This window comes from Eumetopias jubatus, unplaced genomic scaffold, assembly GCF_037043125.1.
Source record: "Eumetopias jubatus isolate StellerSeaLion01/CBP00866 unplaced genomic scaffold, mEumJub1_p1.0 scaffold_5, whole genome shotgun sequence".
In the NCBI taxonomy this organism is placed as follows: Eukaryota; Metazoa; Chordata; class Mammalia; order Carnivora; family Otariidae; genus Eumetopias; species Eumetopias jubatus.
Genome location: NW_028274811.1, coordinates 138,906,549 through 138,924,589, shown reverse-complemented (window position 1 = coordinate 138,924,589; position 18,041 = coordinate 138,906,549).

Here is an 18,041-nt window from a genome sequence, read left to right as displayed (position 1 = left end):
AGAAATTGGGTCTGACTTTTCTGATGGCATGTTTCACAGAATTCTCTAGCATATCCCATTAGCACTAAATGAAGGGTATCAATGATTCAAGAGAATTTTTGCAAAATTCACCTCAGAGACATGAAGCTTCCCTAGCATTCACCAGAAATTTACTTATTCTCCTCTTTTAGAAAGAGAGAAAGAAAAATAACAAAAAATAATCCCAACAATGACTATTATGTATTATGCTCGAGTAAATCATTGTCTCACCCTGTCATCCATTCTCTTTCATGTTATTGCAACAGACGGAATATTAAAAACATGTGAAGTTGGGCGCCTGGGTGGCTCAGTTGGTTAAGCGACTGCCTTCGGCTCAGGTCATGATCCCGGAGTCCCGAGATCGAGTCCCACATCGGGCTCCCGGCTCGGCGGGGAGCCTGCTTCTCCCTCTGACCTTTTCCCCTCTCATGCTGTTTCTCTGTCTCTCAAATAAATAAATAAAATCTTTAAAAAAAAATAAAATAAAAACATGTGAAGTTCCCTTCAGAAGCCTCTATTCAAAAACTGTCCCTGCGTCTATGTAATATGATTGCTGGAAAACAGTTGACCTGACTTGGAAGGAGGGAATGAATCCCAGACTGAATGTCCTTACTGCTAACTGTATTTGCTCCAAGTGTGAACAGAAAAACATCCACTGCCTCCTACCAGAAAAAAAACATGTAGTTATAAAGAAAACATTTGGTTTCACTTTCTACACCAAAGCTGGTATAGATTCAAGGGTATATAAGAGGACTCTTTTAAGAAAAAGCTACACAAGTATTATGAAAGTGACTATATATTTTATATGAGAAAAGAAATCACAACACATTAAAATTTTAAAAGGCTCATACATTCAAAAGCTAGAAAAAATAGCATATTTTTATTAATGAACTGCCTGACATGCCTCTATATTACTTTTTTTGTAATATTGTTAACTACACACCGTGATCACCTCCTAATATGAAAATGTTTTATATTTTTTTTAAAGGAAAGAGAAAAGTTTTTCCTTTGCTACACTTGATATTTTTTTATTGTTCATATTATTGTTTAGAAAAGTAGCTTTGGGTCTCAAATAATTTTTATGTCATGTAATTTTTTAGAGTTGTTAAATTTGGGGAAATCCTTATCAAACATTTTTGACTTATGAACTGTAAGATTTCAGGGTCTTTTAAAATTTCTTTTTCAGTGACTAATTTTAAATTCTCACTCAACTACTTTGTCTTTAATATCTTTATGGGGATAACATTTTATTAGTTTTATGTTACTGCCGTTGGTACGCCAAATGAACAATGCATTTAAAATTTTGTTATATGTTTTTATGATTTTATGTATATATATATATGTAATACGATTCTATGTATTATGATTTATTTATGATATGTTATATGTTTCTATGATTAATCATTTTAGATAAATGGATTCTCAAAACCCAGACCTTATACATTAATTATCTTTAGAATTTATCTTTTTCTTAATGAATTACTGTACTTAATATTACCTATTTTTTGTTACAATTTACCTCTTAATATCAAAATATTTCCTATTTTACTGCTTATATTTATCATTATTGCTTCATATTCCACTTATTTTTTAACCTAAATTTTTCTGTTCTTCAATAAACAAATATTAAGCCAACAAAAGAGATACCTTTCATGAAGTGTCCAAATCAGGCATCTGTTATTTCTCATGGGTTTTATTAAAGATTACAAGATGTCTTTTAGAATTGCAGTTGAAAGACATATTTGAGCCATATCAACATTTGGAATAATCTTTAGCATTTCATTTGTGTGGGTTTCACCTCTCAAATTTTGAAAATACGTTTTAGAATGCTTAAAGTGATTTTATTCTCATACTGCAATGCCTGAACAGCTTTATAGTGGACAGATAATCTCATTACACTTAAAAAAAAATCCAAATTGGCAGCTAGATGAACTTGAAATAAAAATATATTAAAAATTATAAAGTAGCAAGAGCCAACAAATTTAGGTATTGTGAAAGCAGCTTCTTCTCTGATAAAATTAAGAGAATGAGTGGTATAAGCCTCTATTGTACAAACCTTTCTTTCACCACTTTGTATGAGTCAAAAGTCCAGGCCATAAAAATGTTTCTGGAGGACATTCCAACATAAGGAAGTTTGGCAATACCTTTAAAATATGTGGAAGCTACTCTGATCATAAATATATTGGGCTAAATACTAACTGTGCCCCAAATCATCTTCCCACAACTGGATCCGAAAAATAACTGTAGCCATTTTAAAATCACCTGCAAGAGGGGACTGTGAAGGCTAGTGGCCAAAGTTATAGAGAGACACCATTCTTAAACAATTGTGGCTAAAATCTTTACTCTTGCATATTTTATAAAGAACATACTTATGTGAATCTATGGCTAGGATCACTTAGCTTTAGAGTAAATAAGCTTCAGCAATGAGGGGTCAAAAGCAATAAAACAAAGGAAAAGGGGGGAAATCTTATAAGCAGGAAACTGAAAGGAATGTGGTCAAATATGAATTTATTTAAATAATATTTTGAGTGGGGATGAAAAGTCATTGAAGTAATCTTTGAATAGTCTCTGGGATTCTATATATTATGAAATTCTTACACTGCAGCATTTAAAAAATTCTAGATTAGTTAAAATCTAAAGACGGGCATTTCATCTGACTTTAGCATCCAAGAGCATATGTATTAGAATCCTATTACTGCTCTTAGTTTTCTAAAGCTGCATAACAAATTGGTAAGATTTTAGTGCTCTAAAACAATATACATGTATCATCTCACATTACGTGTGCATAAGGAATCCAGGCACAGCTTAGCTGGTCCTTTGCTTAAGGTCACACATGGTTGTCATAAAGTGGCCAACTGAGCTCCATTCTCATCTGCAGTCTCAACTGGAAAATAATCTGTTTCCACTTCCTCTAAGGTTGTTAGGAAAATTCTTTTCCTTGTGGCTGCATGACTATGGCCCTCAACATCTAAAGGTCAACTGCAGGAGTGCCTGGGTGGCTAAGCTGGTTAAGTGTCTGACTTGATTTATAGCACAGGTCATGATCTCAGGGTTGTGAAATTGAGCTGTGCCTCAGGCTCCTTATTGAGCCTGGAGCCTGCTTAAGATTCTCTCCTTCTCCTTCTGCCGCCCCCTGCCCTGCCTGCATGCACATTCTCCCTCTAAGAAAAATAAATAAATAAGTAAAAATAAAGGTCAGTTGCAGTTCTTTCTATGTGGCCCTCTTCATAGGCAATTCACAGCATGCTGGATGACTTCTTCCAGGTCAGCAGGAGATTCTCCGTCTCTATTCTGATAACAGTTATATGCAATGTAAGACTTAATCATGGGCATAATATCCAAATACCTTGCCATATTCTATTGTTAGAAGCAAGTCACGGGCCCCTGGGGGGCTTAGTCCTTAAGCGTCTGCCTTCTGCTCAGGTCATGATCCCAGGCTCCTGGATCAAGTCCCACATCGGGCTCCCCGCTCAGCGGGAAGCCTGCTTCTCCCTCTCCCACGCTCCCTGCTTGTGTTCCCTCTCTCACTGTCTCTCTCACTGTTAAAAAAATAAATAAAAAATCTTAAAAAAAAAAAAAGCAAGTCACTGTTACCCCCCCTCACTGACACACTGAAGAGGAGAAGATTATACGGTGTGTATCATTAGCGGAAGGATATCCAGGGAACATCTGAGATTCGCCCTACAACATTATGGAGATTATTGATTTGCAGCGATTTTGTAATTTCTTAAAATTACCTTACAATAACAGATATCATACAGGTAGACAGTGATGTCAGGTAAAATCTGATTAAGTTTGAATGAAAAAAAAATCAAGTTTGAGGAGTATTTGACTTTCATTAGTATAAACAGAGAATCTTTATGAGGACAGAATCCCTGAGTATGTCACAGTATATTTTATTTTACTTTTGACTTTAGGGTAAAAAGAGGTTCATTTTATTTATTAACTCCACTTTTAGAGGACATCAGTAAAAATACGCTGTTTTTTTTTTTTTTTTTTTTTTTTTTGCAGTGTTCTTTTTTAACAACTTGACAAGTTGATATTTCAGGGGAAAAAAACAAACAAACAAAAAACAAAACCTGTATTGGTTCTTCCACTAAGAGAGAACCTGTGAATAATAATCAGTGCAAAGATCTGTAAATACTGCACTGCCATTTTCCCTGAGGAAATAAAAATCTAATCAGAATATAGAGTTTATATAAGAAATGCAAAGAATATTGTGGAAACAAAGCTAATGGAGCAACTAATTCTGCTATATGTGTCCTGACAGTTTATAAAAGGAGGTGAAATTTAGACTGAATATATCAGGATTGGTTAAGTGGAGAAAGGGGGGTGGGGACATGAATCAGTTTGTGCAAAGGCTAGTAGATTGAAAGAAAATGTCTTATTTGAGGTATATTAAAGAGGTAATTATGGTTGATGTTTAGGAATCAATGAGAGAAGACTAATAGATTTAATTGTTAAGCTACATTGGGGGCAATTCAATAAAAAGCATGCAGTTTGAGCTACAGAGTCGGACTTTATACCTTAGACAACAGGGATTTGTGGTGGCTGGATAATATCTACATACTAAAAAGGCAATTAATTAGCTGGGAGTTATTTTAAAGGTAATGGATTTACAGATTGGAACAAAATAAAAAGTAGTAGGTATTTATATTTTTATCTAGAGAAATTTAAGTAAAGAAAAGAAATGGTTGTCTTTGCCTAATGTCCAAGGACTTCCTGGATGATATGAGAGAGATGGTAGATAAAAGTGAGTAGCTGATAAACAGACTCTCACGTTATAATGAGGATGATGGAAAAAGAAAGGGACGAAGAGGGTGCCTGGGTGGCTCAGTCCCTTAAGTGTCTGCCTTCCTCTCAGATCGTGGACCCAGAGTCCTGGGATCGAGTCCCGCATTGGGCTCCCTGTTCCACAGGGAGTCTGCTTCTCCCACTGCCCCTCCTCCCACTCGTTCTCTCAACCTCTCTCCCAATCTCTCTCAAATAATAAATATAAAATCTTAATTAAAGAAAAAAAGAAAAAGGAAGAAGAGTTTCCTGCATGCAAGGGATATTGAATCTAATTAATGTATAGTTGGTCTTAGCCATATCTAATAAATAAGGACTGGACTTTCCATTAGTTAATGTTAAGAATTTTAAGGTAAGTTTCCATGAATTTCTGTGTTGCATCTACATTGGTGGCCAGAGATAATATATATCAAAAATTCGGTTCAAAGATATTGAAGGATTAAATGAAAGTCCGTGGCAGTTGGGATGATGAAGAAGAATAATTATAAATCATATCTAGCTAAAAGAAAATCACTTGATTATATGGAGTTAGAGAGAAGTGTTGAGGATAAATAACCCTTATGTCTCCAGCTCGAGAAAATCAAGGATGGTGATGTCATTAACAGAGATAGCATACAAAAGAGGACAAGCAAATGTGGTGAGCATCTACTGATGATAGTTTAAAAATATACATATCTGGGGGGGTGGGTTAGCCTGGTGATGGGTATTAAAGAGGGCATGTTCTGTGTGGAGCACTGGGTGTTATGCACAAACAATGAATCATGGAACACTACATCACAAACCAATGATGTAATGTATGGTGATTAACATAACAATAAAAAATTAAAGAAAAATATACATATCTAAATGATTAAAATCAAAAGAGAAAGATGCTGTGTTGAAGATTGGTGAAAACATGATATGCAGCATTATGGTTAAAACAAACCTATTAGAATAACGTTATTTTTCTTATTTATATATTTCTTATTTATTTTCTTATTTATTAATGTCAACTAATTTTTTGTTGAAAGGGTAAAGCATCTTTAACTGTAAAAGAATTTATATTGTTTTAATATTTTTATTGGGTGAATGAGGAAAAAGTGGGAGTGATTTGATTGAAGTGGGTGATAATATTGAACCTTCTATGAAAACTCAGTTTAGATCTTCAGGTGAATAAAATCAATTCTCTACAAGAAACATTTTAACAAGTGCATCATTTAGAACATAAATAATTCAAAGATTACATGATGTAGTCTGTTTGGGCTATGTATTGCTGCATAATAAACAACCCCCCAAATTTAGTGGCTTAAAGCAGGGGAGGGCAAACTATGACCCATGGGTCAAACTCTGCTTACAAGTTCTTTATGTATTACCTGTGAGTGAAAAGAAGTTTTACATTTTTTAAAGGGCTATAAAAGAAAAAAAAACCCAAAAACCAAAAACCAAAAAAAAGGAAATGTGCAACAAAGATCGTAAGTGGCTCACATATACACCTTTCCATAAATATTTGATAGCCACTGATCTCAAGTGTACACAAGCTTTTGTCATGATTTTATAGTTCAGACAGGGCCTGACAGGGATGGCTCCTCAGTGCTTCACATGGCTTGACTGGAGTAGCCACAATGGAGCTAGAGGGTCTTAAATGACCTGAATCACATGACCAGGAATTCGTTCTTAATCTTGACTTGTTAGCTCAGCTGATTCTTCCAGCAGGAAGGCCTGGTGACTCTCAGTTGAGAAGGGTTGTAGATCTAAACTCCTCACTTTCCATGGGGTTTTACAACTTCTCTATGTTGCTATTTGGGCTTCCTCACAGCATGGTGGAGTTTTTAAAATGGAACATTCCAAGAAAGCTGATAGCAGAGGATGCAGATCTCTTAAGACCCAGCTTCAGAAGTTACAGAGCATCCTTTTAGATCCTTTCTGTTGGTTGAAGGCTGTCACATTGCTAGACAGCTTCAAAAGGAAGGGGAGTAGAACCCACAATTGTTGGAAGGAATGGTAGAGGATATCCCTCTGCAATTTACCAGATAATCCTTAGAATAAAGCTATTACTAAAAACTCTGAATAAGCAGGAGAACTTTATACAATTTAATCAATTTAATTTTGATGAGAAGATTCAGAACATGTAAGGGTAATTTTACTTTTATGGTGTTATATAAATAATTTCTAGTTTCTCAAGCTTTTTCCATGTTTTCTGGTACTAAACAAAGAGTAAAATTTAACCCAGTACTTTGAGATTGCAAAATAAATTGTTTCAACAACTTCCTTCCTTCCTTCCTTCATCTTTCTTTCTTTTCTTTCTTTCTTTCTTTCTTTCTTTCTTTCTTTCTTTCTTTCTTTCTTTCTTTCTTTCTTTCTTTCTTTCTTTCTTTCTTTCTTTCTTTTCTTTCTTTCTTTCTTTCTTTCTTTCTTTCTTTCTTTCTTTCTTTCTTTCTTTCTTCCTTTCTTTCTTTCTTTCATTAAATCTAATGCAAACGTTAAACCCAATATTTGGAATTATAATTTTATATTAACATACCAGAGAGGTATGTCTGCCAAAATTTGAAGTGACATTTGAGAGTTAAAAGCATGCAAGAGTATATATTAGCCTAAGAATTGGTACAAATTAATGGTACAAGCATTTGTAAAGAAATGGCAACAGTTTGTAGTACAAGAGGCAGAGTATATAATGTAAGAGAAAATTTAATAAGGACAATTAAATATCCTTATAAAATTTAAGATTTTAACGTTCAAGTTTCTTTTTTAAATGTCTCTAGCAAATACATATTTTTTAGTTTATAGACTTTCCTGATTTTCTTTAAAATTGCTTCATAGAATTTCTCTATCCATTAATAGCAGTGGTGATAAATTCATGGGAAGGTATCTGGATTTTCTTTTTTAAGCTTATTACAGGAAATTATTCAGAATTCTGTTAGTAAATTGTATTTGTGCTAGACCTTAAAGAAAAAAAATCACTGTTATAATCAAAATTATTTCTTATAATATTTATATAAGATCATAATTCCCATTTTTTTAGTTGTGGAATAGAACTCATTTTTAAATAATATAACTTATTTAAAAGTATATTTTGCAAATACACATACACAGATATGTTTGTGTTGTATGTAGCCCTAGGAATATGTAAATGTACTTGTCATAAAAATTTAAATGTCACATACATAATATTAATATATTTCTTATTATGACAATGGAGAGAAACTTACCGATTTGTAAGCTAATCAAGTACTGCAGTTTCCAAAAATCAAGACTCCTGGGTCAGGGACAAAGGACTGTATTACTATATTAGAAGAGGCAACATTGGGGTGCCTGGGTGGCTCAGTCGTTAAGCATCTGCCTTCGGCTCAGGTCATGATCCCAGGGTCCTGGGATGGAGCCCCGCATCGTGCTCCCTGCTCTGTGGGAAGCCTGCTTCTCCCTCTGCCACTCCCCCTGCTTGTGTTCCCTCTCTTGCTGTGTCTCTCTCTGTCAAATAAATAAATAAAATCTTTTTAAAAAATTTAAAAAAAAAAGAAGAGGCAACATGAGCTTCATATTCATGCTGTTCTCCAAGCACCACAAATCCCATGGAAGCTATGCAGGGTGGTATAGATGGATGCTCCAAATATTATTTTCATCATAGCTGAGAAATCCTGAGGTTAGGACACACCAAACTTTTAATGAGACGCCATCAAATCTTCCCAAACTTTGCCAGAAGGTAGATGTTATCTTTATTAAACTTTAAAATACTTGTTCTCTGCTCTAGAGGGAGACACTATCACTGTCTTATAAAGCTATTCATTATATAAACATCCAAAAATATAGTCTAGAAAAAGTCTATCAGTGTCTCTGGTCATATGATATGCAGAAATACAAGAGAACCATGGAGACTTGCCTCCCAACATAGATCATAGTCCTCTTAACTCCCCAGTTTAAAACTTGAAACATGTGCATTTATGCACATAAATACATAATACAATCATTTAATTTTCTCAAGAAAACATGAGGATATCATTAATAGCAATAGCAGTGTAACCCATGAATTTAAAACAACCCTAGATATAGGGCTTTTGACATTATGTTAGCCTCATTACCATAGAAATGTAATTCTGAAGTATCTCCCTTTATCCAGGTCACTCTTATTAAAACAAAGAAACAAAAATGCTTCCCCTATTAGTGGAATGGCATTAATGAAATTTTTTTTGTGGGTTGTGGGTTCATGAGTTGGAAGTATGTTGCCTCAGAATATTTGATTTAGAATCTCCTTATGGAAATTAGACTGCCAATAATAATGTAATAGGTCATAATTTGGAGGCAATTCCACCTAAGTAGTCCCATGACCAATTGAATTGTTGATTAGTAAACAGATTTTTCTTATAGTTTGTTTAAATCTATCTGTGGAATATATGCTAGAACAAAAGGAAAATTAATTGAGAGTTTAGAGAATGTTAATATGATTCTGTCTTTTAAAATTAGTGTGATCATATAATTTGTCATCCAAATAAAATCATATTTAGAATATAAAAAGATGCTATTAATTATCATACCATGAAAACAGACATTAATCTAGATTGCTTTAGATAGACCAGGATGGATAACTATATATAAGTAGGTTATACCACCATTAATAAGATTTGTTTTTTCCTCTAAAGGATCTCATACAGACATTTAATATCAACAGTATTGGGTCCTTATTAGCAAAGTCTGGAAATGACAAAAAAAGGAGATGTCACTTCACCAGTATATATTGGAGGATTAGGCAGAATCAACAAGTTCATTTCAATTCGGCTTTGATATTCATAGTTTACATCATAAAGTTCTATATTTATTGTGTATTTTTCTGTTACAAGCACTGTGCTGTAAACTTCCCATCAATTATTTCATTTAATCCTCACTTTATTCTACCATAGAGTTTTCACTAATCTCATAATTTTATAGGTGAAGAAACTAAGCCCAAGGAGACACAGCCTATGGGGTAGAGCCAGGATTTGGACCCAGTCAGTTTGACTCTGTGTTTTTAACAGCTATACTATTTGTGATATAGGTATGTTCTTAGTATCAACAGGTCAACTTTGTTACTCAACTATGTTTTTATTTTGAAGTGGATAATCACCAGGGCAAAGCACTAATAGTTTTGTGTACTTTCACTAGTGGTGGGAAACTAGTTGGCCATTTATATTTGTTTATTTTACACAAAACAGGTAGGAAAAAAATGATCTCAACCATGGATATTGCTGAGCTAAAGTGAGTATTGTTATACTTAAACTACACACAATTTTGCCAGATTCTGAAATATGGATTTCATTATTTGGGTTTACCAGTTGAACCATATTTTGATAGTAGACATAGAAAATTTAGCTGGTGATGAATGGATTAATTCTACCCTTGAGGAAGATAAAAGTGAAACCCTCTTGAAATTACCCATCCACTTCCTGCCCACTCTATTATGCTGATTTATACCTTAATCTGCTAGATGAGACCATAAAATGAAGATGTGAATTTATGAAACTGAGTCAGCTAAAGGAAAATTTTGTGTATATATCTCCCTGCTCATTAGGAAATGTCTAGGGAGTTACTCTTTCATTTAGCCTTCAAACATGAGAAGAAATCACAAGTAATATGTCTATAAGTCTATAATAAGAACTAATAGTCTATGTAAAAATACCAGTGTAAGCATCCATAGGGGAAAGAAAAACCAAAAAAAGACTTTGATCATAACAACATCCAACCAGAGAGATGAGGTGTAAAAGGAAAATTCTTTTTCTTTATAGTCTCAAATTAAGGTCTGTTCAAATTAGGTCTATTAAAAACACATGCTTCGGTCTTATTAAAGACACTTCTATTATTATTATCCTCAAAACAACAACAACAACAACACACACACACACACACACACACACTTTTAACATTTCCCTTAGTAGTCTATTACCCAAGCTATCTGTACCACTCTCTCTTCTCCATGACTGTGACCAGGAATACATGTAGAACTTAAAAGTGATTTAGTGTTGTCTATAATTTTAAGACAAAGCCTCATCTGGGGTGCCTGGATGGCTCATTCGTTAGGTGTCTGCCTTCAGCTCAGGTCATGATCCAATGGTCCTGGGATCTAGTCCCGTGTCAGGCTCCCTGCTCGGCGGGAAGCTTGCTTCTCCCTCTCCCACTCCCCCTGCTTGTGTTCCCTCTCTCGCTGTGTCTCTCTCCATCAAATAAATAAATAAAATCTTAAAAAAAAAAAGAAAGAAAAAGCCTCATCTGAGGCAGGAATGGAGCTTGTATGTATGATGATGATAACAAAGTCTTCACACAGAAGGATCATAGTCTTGGATGGAAAGGTAATTCAGTAATTACAATTTTGCATATTATGTGTTGTAATAATGTTCTGCATCAGAGTGAAAGAACAGATGTGCAAGATATCCCATGAGAGATCATATTTAAGCTGAGTTTTGGAGGTGGTATTGGGTTATCCATACAGAATTGGGGAAATTGTATCTTATTAAAAGATATTAGTCCAGGTAAGATATTTATGAATGATACTAGAATGCAAGTTAGGAGGGATCTCTTATTTGCTAAAGTATCTCAAGCATAGAAAATTATCTGATATGAAGTAGGCATCTGATTAATATTTGTTGAATGAAAGACAATATGGTGAATTTGAGCAACTGAAATCAGTTTGGTACTAATGAAGAAGAGATACCTAAGGCAAGAACTGGCTCTGCTGTGTTCAGGCAGCAGTGTGATAAAAGAAGGCAGGAGGTGATGGTGTGTATACAGGGCCAGGTAAGTATTGAGGTCTGTGTTTCCTAACTGGTTACCTATCTCTAAATTGACAGATAAGCTTGGCTGTGCAAGATAGAAAAGAAAAGTTAAAGACAAAGGAAATAAGACAAAAAAACTTCTACTCTATGATTCCTCAGATCTGGGAACTTTTCTGCATCCTCAGTGCCCAGGAAAGTTGTCCAAGGTCAGAAGAATCTATTAAGAAACCTGCTACTTTCATAATTTCAATTCTGTCATTTCTTTTGTCTGCTTTATCCTTATTGGAATTACAAGGTAAAATATGGAGCTGTAAAAGGGCCCCCGGGTGGCTCAGTTGGTTAAGCATCTGACTCTTGATTTCAGCTCAGGTCATGATCTCATGGGTCTTGGGATCAAGCCCCATGTCAAGCTCCATGCTCAGCAGGGAGTCTGTTTCTCCTCTTCTCCCTCTCCCTCTGCCCCTCTGCTCTTTCTCTTTCTCTCTCTCTCTAAAATAAATAAATAAATCTTAAAATTAAAAAAAAATAATGAAGCTGTAGGGCTCTTTATTATTTAACTATGTATTTCTTCTCTTAAGTTAAACCATGAAGAGTCAAATGTGCCATAGTAAGCTATGCAAACTTTATTCTTAAATTGATGGAGAGGGGCGTGTGAGTGACTCAATCAGTTAAGTGTCTGCCTTTGGCTCAGGTCATGATCCCGGAGTCCTGGGATTGAGCACCATGTCGGGCTCCCTGCTCCACAGAGAGCCTGCTTCTCCCTCTCTATCTGCCCTTCTTCCTGCTCTTGTGCTCTCTCTTGCTCTCTCTCTTGCTCTCTCTCTCTCTCAAATAAATAAATAAATAATGTTAAAAAATCAAACTGATGGAGAGCCATAGAATTATTTTAATAAGGGGGTTGATCAGTTAAATTTTATAGTCAAGGACAGTGAATCTAATAACAGAGCAAAGACGAAATTGAAGAGAATCAACATAGAAGAAATCGAGAGAAACACACTCATGCATGTATTATCTCATTCTTGAACAAATGTGCTTTGAACACCAAACATATGTAGCTATCTGTGCTAGCCACAGGAATACAGGTGAGAATAAGGCAAACTCAACCCCTGGCCTTGTGAGGTTTATAGTCTAAAAGGGCAGAGAAATACTGAATTGTGAGATGAAGTCTGATGAACGCTAAAAATGAACAGAAATTAATACAATGAGAGAATACAATACAATTACAGAATAACCTAAAGACTGATCTAAACATATAAGTGTACAGTGAGATACAAATTTCAGTAGAAGTGAAGTAGGTGGAGGGGAAAAAAGTGTCCCAGGCAAAGAGTAGAGCATAAGGAAAGACCTTAAGAAGAGGATAAAGAGGGCGCCTGGGTGGCTCAGTTGGTTAAGCAACTGCCTTCGGCTCAGGTCATGATCCTGGAGTCCCGGGATCCAGTCCCACATCGGGCTTCTTGCTCAGCAGGGAGTCTGCTTCTCCCTCTGACCCTCTTCCCTCTCGTGCTCTCTGTCTCTCATTCTCTCTCTCTCAAATAAATAAATAAAATCTTAAAAAAAAAAAAAGAAGAGGATAAAGAACAATGACTGAATTAGTAGAATGGGACAGGAGTAATAGTAAGGAATGAGGCTGGAAAACAGGCTGGGAAGAATTAGAATTTTCTCTGAAGTCAAAGAGATACTATAAAAGGAAAGATAAATTAAAGGAGAAAAATAATGAATGAATGTAGAACAAGTTGTTAAAAGCTTGGACTAGAATAGACAATGATTATGTCAGAAGTGATGGGAGAGGTAAAGAATTTTTAGATATTTTGGTGTTCAAATCAACAGGAATGGGAATTGGTGATCGAAATGAGAGAAAAAATGAGAAAAAAATTCTCTTTAACTTTCAAGACTATATTTATTTGTCTCTAGAAGGTATAGCCAGCTTTGTCTCTTTTCCTACTTGGGGAAATTAATGTATCATATTCTATAACAATATATATTTCTATATTTAGGTTATTTTGGATAGATGATAGATAGATAGATAGATAGATAGATAGATAGATAGATAGATAGATAATAGAAGAAATCAACTCAAGCAAATATATTCAAAAATAAAATAAAATGACTAATTAAAAATGATGCAAGCAAATTTTGCAACCTGGCAAGTTTAAAATCTGTGTTATGCCCATCAGGCTGGAGATTCAAGTCAGAGTAGATTTTGCAGTCTTAGTTAGAAGACTGAAAACAGAATTGCTTTCGCAATAGGAAACTTCTCTTGTTTTGGATGATGCTTACCCATACCGTGGAAAGTAACCTCCTTTACTCAAAGTCAACTGGTTGTCAATGTTAATTACATCTAAAAAAAAAAAAAAGCCTTTACAGCAACATCTAGACTGGTGTTTTACTAAAATCTTGGCATCATAATGTAGCCAAGTTGACACATAAAATAACCATCACAAGAGCACAGCATGATAGATGAAGGAAGCAGGATATCTTGGCACACGGAGTTCTAAGAGTGAGTGTTTGGAGGACAGAATGGTCAAAAGTGTTGAATAATCCTGAGAAGTCAAACAACTCACGTACTAAAAAGCATCATTTAAATTTATTTGTTTTAGTGAGAAATAATAGTAAGAGTTTAGACAACCAGGATAAAGTCCAATATAAGACAACAGTCATAGAAATGCACAGATTTAAAAAGAGCTTATTTGGTAGCATCTGTGGAAATTTAACAACTGGCTGAGGGTGGTGATGGAGGGAAAAATGTCAAGGATAGCCTTGGTCATGGGATGAATGTCGTTCGTTAAGCATCAAATGCAGGAGGTAGATAGATGTGGAAGATGGAGGTTAAATCATGTGTTCAGCTTGATATCAAATTGCACCTAATTGTGTGCCATTTAGTAAAGGCCAGCCAGCTTTGTGAATTAATGAATTTAGACAGAATAATTTGTTAGAATAAAATAAAAAAGGAAGAGGAAAATACTATTTTCTGGGGACAACACATATTAAGGAATGAGAAAGAAAGAGATTGCTAATAGGTGGGATGGAAAAATGATTATTTCTCCTTTGTGCTTCCATCTTGTGTTTAGGACTTTGAAAGTACTTAATATATTCAAACCCACATTAAGAGGTAGCTTATAAGTCTGTATCAGTGTACAAATTAAGCCTCTGGAAAAGCAAGCAACTTGCCCAAATTGCTTGTTAAAAGAGTGTGATTAAAAGACAAATTCCCTTTCTTTAATCTAAAGCTAGATTCTCACGAAGTCTTAACAATTTCAAGAAAGTTGTTGTGGTAGGCAAGATAATGCCCTTCTCTCAGATGTCCACACCCTAATCCCTGGAACCTGCGAATATGTTACTTGAAATGACACAATTAACTTTGCAGATAGAATTAAGGCAGAAGATTATCCTGGATTTTTTTCATGGGTTCAATATAAGTAATCTCATGGGCTCATAAAAGTGGAAGAGGAATGCAGAAGACTCAGTAAAAGAAATACAAATATGGAAGAAGAGGCAGGAGAGGAGATCTGAAGTGAGAGAAGGATTCAACTCACCATTGTGTATTTGAAGATGAAGACGGGGCCACAGCTGAGCAATGTTGGTCGCTGCTTGGAGCTGAGAAGGGCCCTCACTTGCCAGCCATCAAGGAAATAAGAATCTAAATGGAGTCTTCCACAAGGAATGTGGACCTGCATTCTAGATTTTAGCTGCTAATACTGTGTCAGAAATGTGAGGTAATACATATACATTGTTTTAGACAAGTTTGTGGCAATTTATGGCAGCGATAGAAAACTAATATCCCTATATTTAGCTTATTTGTATGAACATGTTATGCATATGTTATACTAAGTGGTGGAGAGAGAAAAATATTAATTAAAATATGAATACTGACTGAAACAAATTGGCAAACATCCTATTCCTATTTTGCTTATATATATGTGATGATGAAAATGCATGATAATGCAAAACAGTATAATCCAAATTTAATATGATTTTATAACAGAAATGCTATTGAATAGAAGGAACACATAATTCTGTTTGTTTTACAATTTTAAAGAACAACCAGAACTACAGTCTTGATAATCAGGATAGCACAATCATTTATGGTGTATACTTTATCATGTCTAACAAATTCTCACTAAAATGAAATAGTGCAGCCAATTCCATTTTCTAGCAGTAATAAGTTTTTGTTTTACCCGCAGGGTTCTTGGGCCAATTCACCCAAGTGTAGATTGAAATGAACTTCAATCCCTCAGATTCTTAGACCTATGATACCAAAACCATTTCCTATATACAATATGTTGGCCTTTTTCCTTTTTTTCATTTTTGTACTTTACGTTATTTATATCATATTTGTTCAAAATAGAGAATACTGGTGACTTTTTATTAGAGAAATAAATCATTGCTGAGAAGAAGTTGGTGTACAGATAGTTTATTTTAATCCATTTGTCTGGAATTATACTGTAAAATTGAACTGTGTGAAGACAGATTAGTTGAAGTTGATCTTCATTGTAACATTAATAGGATAAGAAAAAGCACCAAATGTTAATATTTAAGGTTCAGTGTTTTCCCACGGCAGGCTACGAAGTCAATATGATTTAGTTTTCACTTTAGTTTTAAAACTACTGAGAACTTCACAACATTTAAAAAGAGTGTTTTCCACTAGTTTATGGAAACAATGGCCTTATTATTTCTATTCTTTACAAATTCTATTTGCAATATTTCTTTTTGATCTCATACTTTCAATGATTCATTCCTTCTAGGCAGGAAAAAAAAAAAGCCATCAAAATAATCCCATCTTTCTTTCTGTTAGTTTGTACAAATCAAGACATGAGAATTTAATTTACTTAAAAAGGTAAATGTGATCTGTCTTACCCAGTAACATAAAGTTAAATAAAATTCTGGCTTTCCAGGCAGTCATAGACATTTCCTTTTTATTTCTGCCCATAATTTCTCTAATATTACCAAAGCTAACTTTACTGGATCCTTTGTTCAGAGCTGGTTTACAGATAATTTAGTGAATTATAATTGATATATTGATCTGTTTTGTTTTCTGAGGTGATAGTAAAGATTGTAGGATATGATGTTTCCCTCAGAAATTTGCCATCAAGATCAAATAAAAAGAAAAATAAAATCTTGGATAATATATGGTGACAGATTTTAAATTCTATTCTATTAGAAAGATAGACTTTGTGTAGTTGAGAATTTATCATGGCTTTTAAACCGAGGCAAAGAAAATTAAATAAAATAGATGAAACCACTGGATTTTTTTTTTCTCAACAAAGTTACTGACTTGATCAAGCCCTGAGTTGATGTTCTGATAAAACCTAAGCAAACAGTTACTGCAGCACATGTTATAGGACATTGAAAAGCAACTCTAGATGTATGTCTTTTCCTTGTGGTATCTGTAGGTCACATTTGTATCTTTTTAAATTTTATTTTATTTTTCTTTTGGATCCCCGGTATTTAGCATAAAGCTAGCTTTACATTGTGTTTACAATATATATATATATTTTTTTTTTTTCAAAGCCTTATACTAACTCAGGCTAAAAGTTAAGGTGGAATTTGAACCACAGTTTTTTTTTTTTTTAATATTTTATTTATTTATTTAATTGACAGAGAGAGAGAGAGAGAGACAGCATGAGAGGGAACAGAAGCAGTGGGAGTGGGAGAGGGAGAAGCAGGCTTCTGGCTGAGGAGGGAGCCCGACGCAGGGCTCCATCCCAGGACCCTGGGATCATGACCTGAGCTGAAGGCAGTTGCTTAACCAACTGAGCCACCCAGGCAGGCACCCCTGAACCACAGTTTTAACAGGATCCTGGAGATGCTTTGGGAGCCTGGAGATCATGAGCAGATTGATGTATAATCACACACACAGATTGGTGTACCTTCTTTGTCTGGGATCCATGAAGCTCTTTAGGTCAAATGCTCTTTAGGAATTGTGGGATTCAGATCATTGCACCAAGGATATCTAGTCCAGTTCTACATTCACACCAAAGAAAATGCACTCACCCTGTCTGTCCAAATACTCAGATAGTCCAATGTGCACCAATTCTTCATTTCCATCTGCTCCCAACAGCTTCTCTACTAGTTCAGGAATTCTGGAGCTGATTTATAGATAGAAGTTAGGGAAAGAGACATAAAAGTGAGATAATCATCCTTCTAGAACCACCTCTCCCTCTTCAATGTGTCAGTTCTCATATTTTTAAATGACATCCCACTTCTGCTTCCATCTTCACACTCTGTAAAACCTGACCATACATATCTTGATTTAAAATGTATGCTACTGTTTGCTATGGACACTGTCTGTCTTATATATTGTGGCAATATTTTAAGGAGTGATTTGACCAGTTGTAACCAAGGAGGAAAGTTCAAAGCCTTATATGTAATACTCTATACACATCAATATTACATTCAGATTTTCAAAGAAACTTCAGAAAGAAAGGAAGGAGACTACAGTCAACACCACATTCATGAAAGAGATAGTAAAGCCCTTTATGACGTCCAGAAATGTATGCTCTCCCACCACAAATTATGAAT